Raw genomic sequence first — 12,977 nt, forward strand, 5'->3', positions numbered from 1 at the left:
TTGTTTTTAAAAAAATCACAGATCGTTAAAATAGACAGTCGGGACTGTTTTTTTTTTCCATTTGTTTCGAGTAGTATGAGCCCGTTATGCCAGATAGTGCGTTGTCATTGTGATAATTCCATTTTGACAGTTTGAGAGCTTTGGGAACACCAAGAAATGCCAAACTCCATATCCTTCCAAATGCTCTATTGTTTTTGTATGGTCTCTCGACTTACACACGTTCCCTAGTGGGTGGTGATTGTGCTTTATACATAAAAACTAATTTGTTGCTCCTCTCTCATTGTGCAATATTGTGTTGTCATGTGTACTTAATCAATGTGGCGCGTTCTTTGAGCCTCTATTTTTCTGATTAAGAGGGTCATAGTAGTATGTGTATAGAATGATGTCTGTGGTATACGTATGAGCGCACGGTCACACATTAATTCCATCTTCTTATTCGCATGGAGTGGTGATGCGCAACAATAGAGAGAAAATTGGTTGTCCAAATGCTCTATTGTTTTTGTATGGTCTCTCGACTTACACACGTTCCCTAGTGGGTGGTGATTGTGCTTTATACATAAAAACTAATTTGTTGCTCCTCTCTCATTGTGCAATATTGTGTTGTCATGTGTACTTAATCAATGTGGCGCGTTCTTTGAGCCTCTATTTTTCTGATTAAGAGGGTCATAGTAGTATGTGTATAGAATGATGTCTGTGGTATACGTATGAGCGCACGGTCACACATTAATTCCATCTTCTTATTCGCATGGAGTGGTGATGCGCAACAATAGAGAGAAAATTGGTTGTCCAAATGCTCTATTGTTTTTGTATGGTCTCTCGACTTACACACGTTCCCTAGTGGGTGGTGATTGTGCTTTATACATAAAAACTAATTTGTTGTTCCTCTCTCATTGTGCAATATTGTGTTGTCATGTGTACTTAATCAATGTGGCGCGTTCTTTGAGCCTCTATTTTTCTGATTAAGAGGGTCATAGTAGTATGTGTATAGAATGATGTCTGTGGTATACGTATGAGCGCACGGTCACACATTAATTCCATCTTCTTATTCGCATGGAGTGGTGATGCGCAACAATAGAGAGAAAATTGGTTGTCCAAATGCTCTATTGTTTTTGTATGGTCTCTCGACTTACACAAGTTCCCTAGTGGGTGGTGATTGTGCTTTATACATAAAAACTAATTTGTTGCTCCTCTCTCATTGTGCAATATTGTGTTGTCATGTGTACTTAATCAATGTGGCGCGTTCTTTGAGCCTCTATTTTTCTGATTAAGAGGGTCATAGTAGTACGTGTATAGAATGATGTCTGTGGTATACGTATGAGCGCACGGTCACACATTAATTCCATCTTCTTATTCGCATGGAGTGGTGATGCGCAACAATAGAGAGAAAATTGGTTGTCCAAATGCTCTATTGTTTTTGTATGGTCTCTCGACTTACACACGTTCCCTAGTGGGTGGTGATTGTGCTTTATACATAAAAACTAATTTGTTGCTCCTCTCTCATTGTGCAATATTGTGTTGTCATGTGTACTTAATCAATGTGGCGCGTTCTTTGAGCCTCTATTTTTCTGATTAAGAGGGTCATAGTAAGTGTATAGAATGATGTCTGTGGTATACGTATGAGCGCACGGTCACACATTAATTCCATCTTCTTATTCGCATGGAGTGGTGATGCGCAACAATAGAGAGAAAATTGGTTGTCCAAATGCTCTATTGTTTTTGTATGGTCTCTCGACTTACACACGTTCCCTAGTGGGTGGTGATTGTGCTTTATACATAAAAACTAATTTGTTGCTCCTCTCTCATTGTGCAATATTGTGTTGTCATGTGTACTTAATCAATGTGGCGCGTTCTTTGAGCCTCTATTTTTCTGATTAAGAGGGTCATAGTAGTATGTGTATAGAATGATGTCTGTGGTATACGTATGAGCGCACGGTCACACATTAATTCCATCTTCTTATTCGCATGGAGTGGTGATGCGCAACAATAGAGAGAAAATTGGTTGTCCAAATGCTCTATTGTTTTTGTATGGTCTCTCGACTTACACACGTTCCCTAGTGGGTGGTGATTGTGCTTTATACATAAAAACTAATTTGTTGCTCCTCTCTCATTGTGCAATATTGTGTTGTCATGTGTACTTAATCAATGTGGCGCGTTCTTTGAGCCTCTATTTTTCTGATTAAGAGGGTCATAGTAGTATGTGTATAGAATGATGTCTGTGGTATACGTATGAGCGCACGGTCACACATTAATTCCATCTTCTTATTCGCATGGAGTGGTGATGCGCAACAATAGAGAGAAAATTGGTTGTCCAAATGCTCTATTGTTTTTGTATGGTCTCTCGACTTACACACGTTCCCTAGTGGGTGGTGATTGTGCTTTATACATAAAAACTAATTTGTTGCTCCTCTCTCATTGTGCAATATTGTGTTGTCATGTGTACTTAATCAATGTGGCGCGTTCTTTGAGCCTCTATTTTTCTGATTAAGAGGGTCATAGTAGTATGTGTATAGAATGATGTCTGTGGTATACGTATGAGCGCACGGTCACACATTAATTCCATCTTCTTATTCGCATGGAGTGGTGATGCGCAACAATAGAGAGAAAATTGGTTGTCCAAATGCTCTATTGTTTTTGTATGGTCTCTCGACTTACACACGTTCCCTAGTGGGTGGTGATTGTGCTTTATACATAAAAACTAATTTGTTGCTCCTCTCTCATTGTGCAATATTGTGTTGTCATGTGTACTTAATCAATGTGGCGCGTTCTTTGAGCCTCTATTTTTCTGATTAAGAGGGTCATAGTAGTATGTGTATAGAATGATGTCTGTGGTATACGTATGAGCGCACGGTCACACATTAATTCCATCTTCTTATTCGCATGGAGTGGTGATGCGCAACAATAGAGAGAAAATTGGTTGAAAGCGCTTGCAAGCCATATACAACGATTCTCTTAAAGCCGCTAATGGTGTGGTTCGTATAGATAATGTAGATAATTTTTGCAAAGTTACAGCTAACTTCTTCATTTGTCACATTAATTGGTTGAAAGCGCTTACAAGCCATATACAACAATTCTCTGAAAGCTGCTAATGGTGTGGTTGGTGCAAATAATGCAGATAATTTTTGCAAAGTCATAGCTAACTTCTTCATTTGTCACATTCAAAGGTATTCCTAATGGCTTCAAAAAAATTAAAAGATATTCTTGATTCAAAGATTTTCTCAACAACAACAAAAACGATACGTTAATCTAAACGGGTAATGATGAAGCACGTAAATTTAGTATCAATTCGACATGAGAGACGATCAAAACTTTGCATGAGAGAGAGAGAGAGAGAGAGAGAGAGAGAGAGAGTGTTCAAGGACACCAAGAGAAAAAGAGAAAAAAAGAAAAGAGAAACACAAATATACAATGTGAAAGCAACCACCTCTTTATATAGACACAAAAGTTCATTTTACTTTCACCTTGACATGTCTTTACTTTTTCATCTTCATATGTCTCCTTCCTCCTTCATACGTTTTTCCATTTTCTAAACTCACCCTTCACTTATGCACCTAAGCTCACCCTTCACTTACCCAGTTTATATGTTTTGAAAAACTTTTTTTTTTTTTTTTGAGATTGGGGAGACCATATGCTTTTCACTTCCATCTTCAGCTAACTTTTCATTACCGAAGGTCACTCTTCACTTACACACTTGATATGTTTTAAAGGACTTTTCTCAAAATTGGAGAGACCTAATCGTCACATTCATATTTTAGTTGGTTAGTAGCGACCATTATTTTGTGCTGGTGGTCGTACAACCTTCTTTTGCTCGTTAGTGGAAATGAGAGACGACATCACCGTTATGTGTTCCTAATGCTTCAAAACCATCACCACACCCTTCTGATTGACATCTACTATTTAGGGGTAGGGAATGGTTTTGAAGTGACCATTCCCCATTGTGCGACCACATGGCAATCAATGAAGGGCAGTAGCTATGGTGGGAACACATTTCATTTCCATTCTCGACCGTCTGCAATGTCGGTGGGAGGGGGCCAAAAACGTGTTCACTATACCATCAGTCTCGAGCAGCAATAGAAGTACAAATTTTGATGTATTGCACTGTCATGCGTTGGTCCTCGTATTGCACCATCACCTGCTAGGTGCTAATTCCGCGTGCTGAGTTGTCCAAAGCTTAGACACTGACCTGAGATGCAACGAATTCCGCATGCGGAGTTGTAAGGCTTTGAGCACATTCTCGTTGCCGAGCGGTGATCATCGATTGAGTGCACTGTCGTTGTAGATCGTGTGGGTCTCATTATTTTTATAACGGATGCTGAGCTGGCAGCAATCGAACAACCAACCTTGACATTTTTGCTGAATAATTTAGGTGGAATGGAGGGTGTAGACATGTTGCCCTCCGATTGCCGACCTTAACGGGTAGAAATAGATGAAGATTGAGGATACAATCTAGGGATAGTTGAGTGCTAAGAAACTTATGTAGTGAATCTTAATTTCACATTTTGCTTAAAGCTAGTTGCACATTTTTCTAGAATAAATATGAAAACCTTTCTTTTTCATTTTCAAAAGTTTCAAGGTTGATGGTCCAGTGTTCACCATAACAAGGGCGCACCCTAGAAGTGAATTCTCTCAATTCTATGTTGAAGGACGGCTCTCTATTGCGCAGAACGATTTAGGTCACTATATTGTGATGAGCACGAAACTGAATTCCCCAAATCTAAACGATTTAGGTCACTATATTGTGATGAGCACGAAACTGAATTCCCCAAATCTAGAGTGGTCCAATGGGCCTAGGGTCAAAGAGACGATTTGAGCAACATGTAGCAGATTGGTTGGGTCCAAAAGGACTTAACGGACAACAAGGCCCTTTTGTATATGTAAAAGGGGACTTGTCACCTTCATTTGGTTGATTCCGCTCCAGAATCTTTATAGATTCCGCTCCAGTCCTCCGTGACCAACCCTTGTGTGGGCAGCCAAAAATCCCTGAGCAGGGATCGAATTTTGCTTGACGCAACCAGAAGTCATCACGGTAACCAACTCGCCCAAGGGAACTCGCTGCTGCTGAGCGAGTGTTCACGGTGTATGTATAAAAAAAACTTTTACAGTTCCCTTCTACAGCAGCTGCGCACACAACCGGTTGCCTCCGCCTCAACCAACACAAGTGTCCCCCAAGGCTCCACCGTCCCTCTGTAGTCCTTGCCCGCCCGTTCAATAGCTGCTGCCTTCCCTTCACGCCTTCCCCACGGAGAGAGAGAGAGAGAGAGAGGGGGCGCCTACCCGACCTGCTTTCCCTGCGTTTCAGCTGCGCGCTGCTCTCCACCTCTCCGCCTTCATTTGCATCAATTGATTGTTTTCTTGAATTTTTTTCTCGACACTTTTGTCGGCATCTCCTGAAGATTCTTTATTCAGAATTTCTTGAAATCGATAGGACATACTAGTCCACTAATAATTAAAAAAATACGAAAGCGTAAAAACATCAAACGAATATTTTTGGCACTTAAATGATCGTGTTGATCGTGGAGAGGTAAAAGGGCTTATAGAGCAAAGTGGAGTGGATTTCTCAAAGTTCTACATGATGTTAACATCGGACACAACTTTGGCTTTAGGTTTAGAAGTGCCCTCAAAAGCGTCTCCTCGGAGCAGCTAGACCGGCCTTTCCAAAAGACGCCTTAGGCCCTTGTCACACTGGGGCACCCAAAGCGCGAACAAGCGTATGTGGCGCCTCCTCATTCGTTGGCCAAAAAGTAGTTTTGGTCTAGAGGCTTTGTCAGATGGCCGGCCTCACCAGCTCGACACACTTTCGAAAGTGATGGACAACCCTCATAAAGCAGCGTGTGAATGCACGCGGTAGGCATTGAGCCCTGACAGTGAGCGAGAGCGGATGGTCTACCACCTGGCCTACTGGGGTTGGGTGACATCGGACGCCATCTTTTAAACTAAAACCCAATGTGACTAAAACTGGGGCAGGCGGCCCAGTGTGACAAGGGCCTTATATACAATCTTGAAGGAAGAAACTATGTTCGACTCCTAAGAGGCCATCTCTTATGATAACTTGTCTATAGCCTTCATGGTTGGAACTGTAGTTGAAGCGACACCAGCCCAGTATAATGGGCATATATTGTTATACCCTCATACCAATCTCTTGAAATCGGTATGTTATTGTGGACGAGATTTAGGGATGTAAACATGGGAGAGGGAGATTATTGCATTTCCTCCACCAACGATTTTCACCACCTTTAGAGCAGGAGAAAGGCACCATACCATGTATGTACTAAACCATGGATTTATGAGAACTTTACCTTTGCCCCAAGTGAGGTTACTCCCTCTATGAAAAAATCTCTTTGTGGCTCTAGAGGAGAAGAAAAACCAAAGGACAACACCATTAGCTCCTACTAGTGCAATTTCAAGCCCTAAGGATAAGGGCCCATGGTTAATGGAGAGCCTACTAGGAAATTGGATGTTATCCTTTACCCACCATTGCCATGTTTTTGTGGATAATCCGTATGTAATCTTGTACGAGGACTTCCCAATATGGGTCTATAAAATGCCCAAGCACAAATGCTTCTACCTTCTTGAGTACAGCATCTATGTTGATGCTAATTAGTCCTCTTAAACCCCTAGTTTTTTTGACATGTGGGGAACTAAGTATTATTGAAGACCACAATTAAGAGGTGTGTTCCAAAAAGGCTAGAGTAAGTGGATTTTATTTAAGCAGCGGGTCAAAGGAGTCACGCTTTAGGGTTAGCACCTCTCAATGTCCGTTAGTCCCAGGGAATTTGCGAGGGGGATATGGATGCGGTCTTAAAGATCGGAAGAAGAAGAGTAATGTCTATGTTTCCTTGGCAATGATCCACTCGAATCTCGATTCTCTTGGAAACCCCAGTGTACCACAAATGTCTATAGGGGAGACTAAAGAAACCATATTGAAGCCAAACATATCCAAGGATCCTCTACAAGTAGCTCTGTCTCAACTATGTGCAATTCAAAGAAAGTAAAGACCACATTGACGAAAGCTATGTAAATGCACAATGTAATGACTCACCTGCGTGATCATGTAGCTCAATTTTGCCAGGTTGTTTATGCAAAAAAGCTAACATATGTGTATGCCATGATTCAGGTATTTGGACTCACCTTGGAAGGGGAAATCCTTGAATTAGTTTTAGAATCTAATTTTTTTGGTTCTCTATGACTTTGAAGTAATGGTTAAGCCTCTCAAAGAGGAAAGCACTAAGATCGATATTAGGCATAACATAGTGTTGCAAGGACCCAATTTAAGCCGGAACTCAAGGAGAGGGTACGGTGATGCCATTGATCAATTAGAGCGGTACATTTCTTGATGCTCTAGTCCTGAGAAAACCTCGAAGGAAAGACTGATATCATGCTTCTTGGAAGGACTCCTGATAGAACTCTTTATGGAGTCATCTCTTTGGTAAGCATCACTCCACATTGCATGGATTTACAGAGGGGATTCATTCAATGTAGATAAATGTGCACTAGAGGGAGCAAATAATACCCTAAACCCTCTAGTGCGACCACCTGCATGTCAACTTGGATACCATCGTGGACCAAGTCTTGTAGAGAATGCCCCAAGAGGCTAGGGTACGAAGCTACTACATGAAGAATCAACCACCCTTTCCTCGAGTGTATGTTTGCAGGATTTGTGTAGGTAATGGCAGCTAGGAGCCAACAAACATGTATGCTTTGGTGTGATGTATGTAGGAAAATGGAAATAAGGATACTCTAAATTTTATCTTTAGAGAATGTGCACGGAACGAGCTTAGAAGAAGACCACCACCTTCCTAGGCTAGGGTGACTCACTAGTAAGGGGAGCCCTTCACAGCCAACCCGACTGTTAGGGGCCCACCAACTATCACTCGATTGGGCTACGTCCTTGAGATATGCTAATGTTTTCTAGGACAATAAAGGCCAGCAAGCGTAAGGATATAGTTCTAGCTTACCTCACTAGATGCAACTTCTTCTCATTCCTCCAAAAGAAAGAAGACTCAAAGAGAACGTAGAGAAAGTCCTACTTAGCTTGAGCCCCCTACTTCCCTAGTAGACAAGAGCCTTGAGAAGCCACACCATAATAAAAAGGATAAGCCTAAACTAGCTGAAGGAGTTTTTGATATCTAGAATGTTACTCTAACAGGCGCTATTGAGATAGACAAGTTGGATGACATCCTTAACACCATCAAATTGGCTAATTAAGCTAGGGTAGCTCTCACAAAAAACCTTCCTTAAAAATTGAAGGAATGACCTATGCTTGGGAGGAAAGGTATTCAAGAGTCAAGTGCTACTCATAGCCATGCAAATAGTGAGATATTGCTATTGTCGTCACGTTTGGAAGGCAAGGAACGTTCGAATATTCAAGACCATATTAAAAACAGGTAAGTTCACGAAAATAATCCAAGAAAGTAGGGAGATAGTCATTGCCTTCGGGAAACAGATTGTCTTTAATGAGTGGAGCAAGGCCATTAGCGCCACTGACTCTTGTGGATGAAAGAGTGGGTTGATTTCTTGCCATGGGGTGGCTCCCCTTTTAGCTGATTTAATGATGACCGAGGGAAGTTGTCATGGCTCCACTTGAGCATGATAAGAACTTGTAATGTTTTCGCTTTGTCATCTACTCACAACTGTGAGTTTTGCAAAAATATTTAAAAAAAATTGAAGGAATTTCCTTGTGCACTTGAAGAAGCTGCATGGTTTCCACACAATCAAAAACTTGTCGAGGTTATTTAGTGTCAAAACTAGGGTCCTAGGGTGGCTACGTGGGTAGGACTCTAGGGCAAGCCCTTGCCACATGTCTAATACTGGCATTACACTAACCTCCCAACCACTTTTATAGTGTTCCGTGTCCATCCACTTTGATAGTGGTAGGGCCTTTCCTTAAGAGTCCTTGACCACACAACCACCCGTAGAGCCGTTTTGTAAAAAGCAGACTCTAGTCCCAAATTGGAAACTATTTTTGAGCAGAGTGAGGCATCACATTTGAGTGATCTTGTGGTTTCAAGCATTGAGAAAGGACACTTGGGACCCAAGCAAACCATCAAATGGAGTCCTTACCTCCACAAGGAAACATGGGAGCTGCATGGACAACACAACCCATTAGCCAGCTCTATGTGAAGAAATTGGAGAGAAATGTTATGGAGGGAAAGATTTTATCTCCACTTCTATCCATTGTGGAACCTTACAAAGAATGGAATGATGAGGGTAAATTTTTCTCCTCCACCCAAACCGTTTTGGGAGAGAAATGATGAGGAAACAAGCTGCTACCAAACCTTAAGGACAATAATTCGCTATAGGAGAGAGTTTGAGGCGCAATTTGATGTTGTGCCTTGATCATGAGTTTCTCAAACTAGTCCAAAGGAAGAAATAAAAAGTGGTGCCCATTCATAAAATCTCCTACAAGGACGATGAAGCAACCAAGGGAACTCGACATTGTATGTGGAGTTCAAGGAGAAAATTCTTCCAACTATCTTAGACATAGGGTGGGAAGTGAGTATAGCTAGAAAGTTGACTTGGGAAATATAAGGAAAGAAAGCCCTCAAAAAAACAAGAACGGTTATGGAAATGGTAGATGCATGACTGGAAAAACCCATTGCTGTTTTTGGAAAGGTCCAAGTCACTAGTTATAGGGTGCAACACTTGCACTCCTTTGCTATAGTAGACTTTGATAGAGATCCCAACTACCACCTTATATTAGGGTTGAGTTTCATGAGACAACTTATGCTTGTCCAAGACTAGGGCTATGGACACCTCTACGTGCACCATGAGAGACTAACACCAAGGGTCAACCTTGTTGCTCATGGTTATCTGGACATCGTTAGTATACCAATAGTACGTATTGAAATAGCCACCATTTTTTCACTAAACGAGGAGAGTGAAGTTTATGAGGGAATAAAATATCTTGTTGTTTGAGGCAAAAGAAAGCAAGATTCTGGTTGTGAATAGAGCAAAGACAGAAACTACTATCACCTCAGTCAAGGAGTGTGTAAACCAAGAGCTCTCAGAGAATGAATCAGTCAACCAAGAATGGGTGTCATTATAGCTACTATTGAAACTTTGAGGCCTAGAATCCCAAGTGAAATTTTGCAACAAAGAGGGCTACGATGTCATTTTAATTAGAGTGGTGTCATTTTTTTATGACCCTGAAGAAATAGTAATGAAGCAGACATTGAAATAGTTTGTGCGAGTGCCCTAACTTGACGATAAAAAATAATGCTATAGTGGCTTTGAGAGTGCTCTTTAAATGAGCTCTACAAAAGACGAGACCAACACAATAAATGAAGTAATAAAGCCTACAAAAAATGAAGTTTTTTAATAAAAAAACTTGGTTAGGCTTTTGACTTAATGAAAGGATATGATAAGGAGAAAGTAAAAGGTATTCCTAATGGCTTCAAAAAAAGTAAAAGGTGCTCCTAATTCAAGGAATCCACTCAAAAACAAGAAAAATGATGCGTTAATTTATAGCACGTAATGACAGGCAATGACGAAGCACATAGATATGCAACAATACTACCTAAGAAAGATGAATAAAACATTGAGAGAGAGAGAGAGAGAGAGAGAGAGAGAGAGAGGAAAATGCTAAGGAGAACTTAGAAGAAAACGCTAAAAGAAAAATAAAAGAGAAGAGAAACACCTATTTATATGGACACAAAAGGTCTTTTGACTTTCCATCCTCATTTGTCTTTTGACTTTCCACCTTCATTCGCCTTTTGACTTTCCACCTTCATCTGTTTTTTCATTTCTTAAACTCACCCTTCACTTATGCACTTAACATGTTTTGAAAGAATTTCTATTTATCTGAGATTAGGGATGTCATAAAATCTAATATCTAACCAACCCAAATGATTTTCTCATATTAAACTGATCATTTAATGTGGGAGAATAAACGGGAACAAGGGTAAAGATATATACATGTGCTTATAGATCTATCTCAACACGGTGCAATGCTAAAGGGGCCCAAATGAGAGATGGTCTATCACAAAGAAATGCTAATCAATGGAGCAAACAGCCTTAGGGTTAGCTTCATTGAAGACCTCCAATAGTTAGTGTAAAAGTCCAAGTTTGACCTTAGGTAAGCTAGGGTTGAGCTTGAGGTGGGAACCCGGTCCAAGCTTGAGGTGGGAACCTAGCCCAAGCTTAAGGTTCTTGAGGTTCTTGATGACTGAGGTGCTTGAGATGCTTGAGGTGCTTGACATGCTTGAGATGCTAGGGGTATACTTGAGGTGAGAACCCAGCCCAAGCTTACCAGCCCAAGCTTAAAGTGTTTAAGAGCCAAGCTTGTAGTGGAAACTAGGCCTGAGCTTGAGGGGTTTGAGGTGTCAAAATTCAAAGATCCAATCCCTACAAAGAGGGGGCGAGCCCTACATGAGGGGGGATGAGAGAGAACACCCACACACTCACACAAGGCATACTTGGTACAAAGAAATCATAAGGGACACTTTTGAAGTTCCTCCTCATGTTGCTCTCATGGTGTGCCTGAAGCCTATTGGTTGGCCACCCAAGGGGTCCAATGATAATTTAGGAGATTTATTTAATTGTCTTTGCATTTATCAAGTCCTTTCTCTCAAAGGGGATAGGGGGACACTTGTCCCAAGGCTACCCTTGTTGCTTGTAACACCTCCTGCTTGTGATTGGTTAGGCCTGGAGGGGTCCAATGAGCTTCAAGCATGAGCTACAAGGCGGGGTTGACCAAATCAACCTATGGGATATACTCTCCCACACACACTCACACACACTCTCATTATGCATTGTGCAAAGTGCAAGAGCTCCCTCTCCTTCTCCAAGCAAGTAGAGGTTGAGAGCCTACATCAACACTCTTGGATATGGAGTGCAAATCCAACCAAGAGCCATGCTTCAATGTTTAAGCTTGCCATCTTATCCATCTTCATTACTATGCTATTATGTATGCTAGCAAGAAGAGTTATGATAAGTGAGGAACTAATTCTTTCTCCTATGAAATGTTTATTCTTCCTCTTCCCTACCCTCATTCCTTGCTAGCTCTCTCCACCTTCGAAGGTGTTTGAGGTCTTGAGACTGAGGCTTGGGATAGTTAAATCTTTCTTCAAAGTTTATGTTATGCTTGTGATGCATGAAGATTTCCATCTTCATTGCATCACCTAGGTCACAAGGAACACAAAGATTGTATTGTAACAAGTCTCTCTTAATGGGAGCATAATACAAATGCCTATTGGAGGGGGGACCGGATCCACATAAATCCGGTCCTTAAATGTTGTCATGTTCTCTAAATTATCTCTCTTGCAAAAGTATTGTTCATGCCAAGTTAACTAATTGCTATGTTTATGTTTTTATCTTCAACTATGTTCACCCGCTATGCTCACAAAGTAATTTCCTAAAAGTATTCATATTAATTTCCGCTACTCTCAAGTCAATAGGCCAATTCCATTACATTGGTATTAGAGCATTTGGTTTCTCTTTTCTTGCTTAAGAAGAGAGGTCCTTAAGTAGCTATTATGGTTGATGTTGTTAATTATATTAGGGTAAGTGAAACTGGGACGTATTATCGATTTTGTTGAGCCCACTATGTGGGATATGGTGCACACCTTGGGAGCTTTGGACTTAATAATGGAGTCCTTTTAGATTTGCCTACGGCTTTACCATTATTGAGCCATAAGAAGTCCGAAAGGAGATATCCCTAGGCAACTCTGCTATGTTAGACCTACTCCACTACTCTCTATAATTAACCACTTCGAGCCGTTGGTGTAGATACTTAAGAGCCGATTTTCAAAGGCTAAGAGGAGTGGAAATTATGTTTTTGAATTGGCAAAGCATACATTAAGTACATACATAACTTTTGTTAACATGGCTGGCAATAATCAAGAGAGTAGAATGAACATTAATAGCTTTGATTTTGCCCATGAAGGTGCTAATGATAATGTCCCCATGTTTGTGAATTATCTCGTTACTAGGTTGCATCAAGCTATGGGCAAATTTGCTTTGCAAGCCGGAGTTACTCAACA

The sequence above is a fragment of the Adiantum capillus-veneris genome, chromosome 23 (assembly GCF_014529385.1).
Source record: "Adiantum capillus-veneris isolate H3 chromosome 23, ASM1452938v2, whole genome shotgun sequence".
In the NCBI taxonomy this organism is placed as follows: Eukaryota; Viridiplantae; Streptophyta; class Polypodiopsida; order Polypodiales; family Pteridaceae; genus Adiantum; species Adiantum capillus-veneris.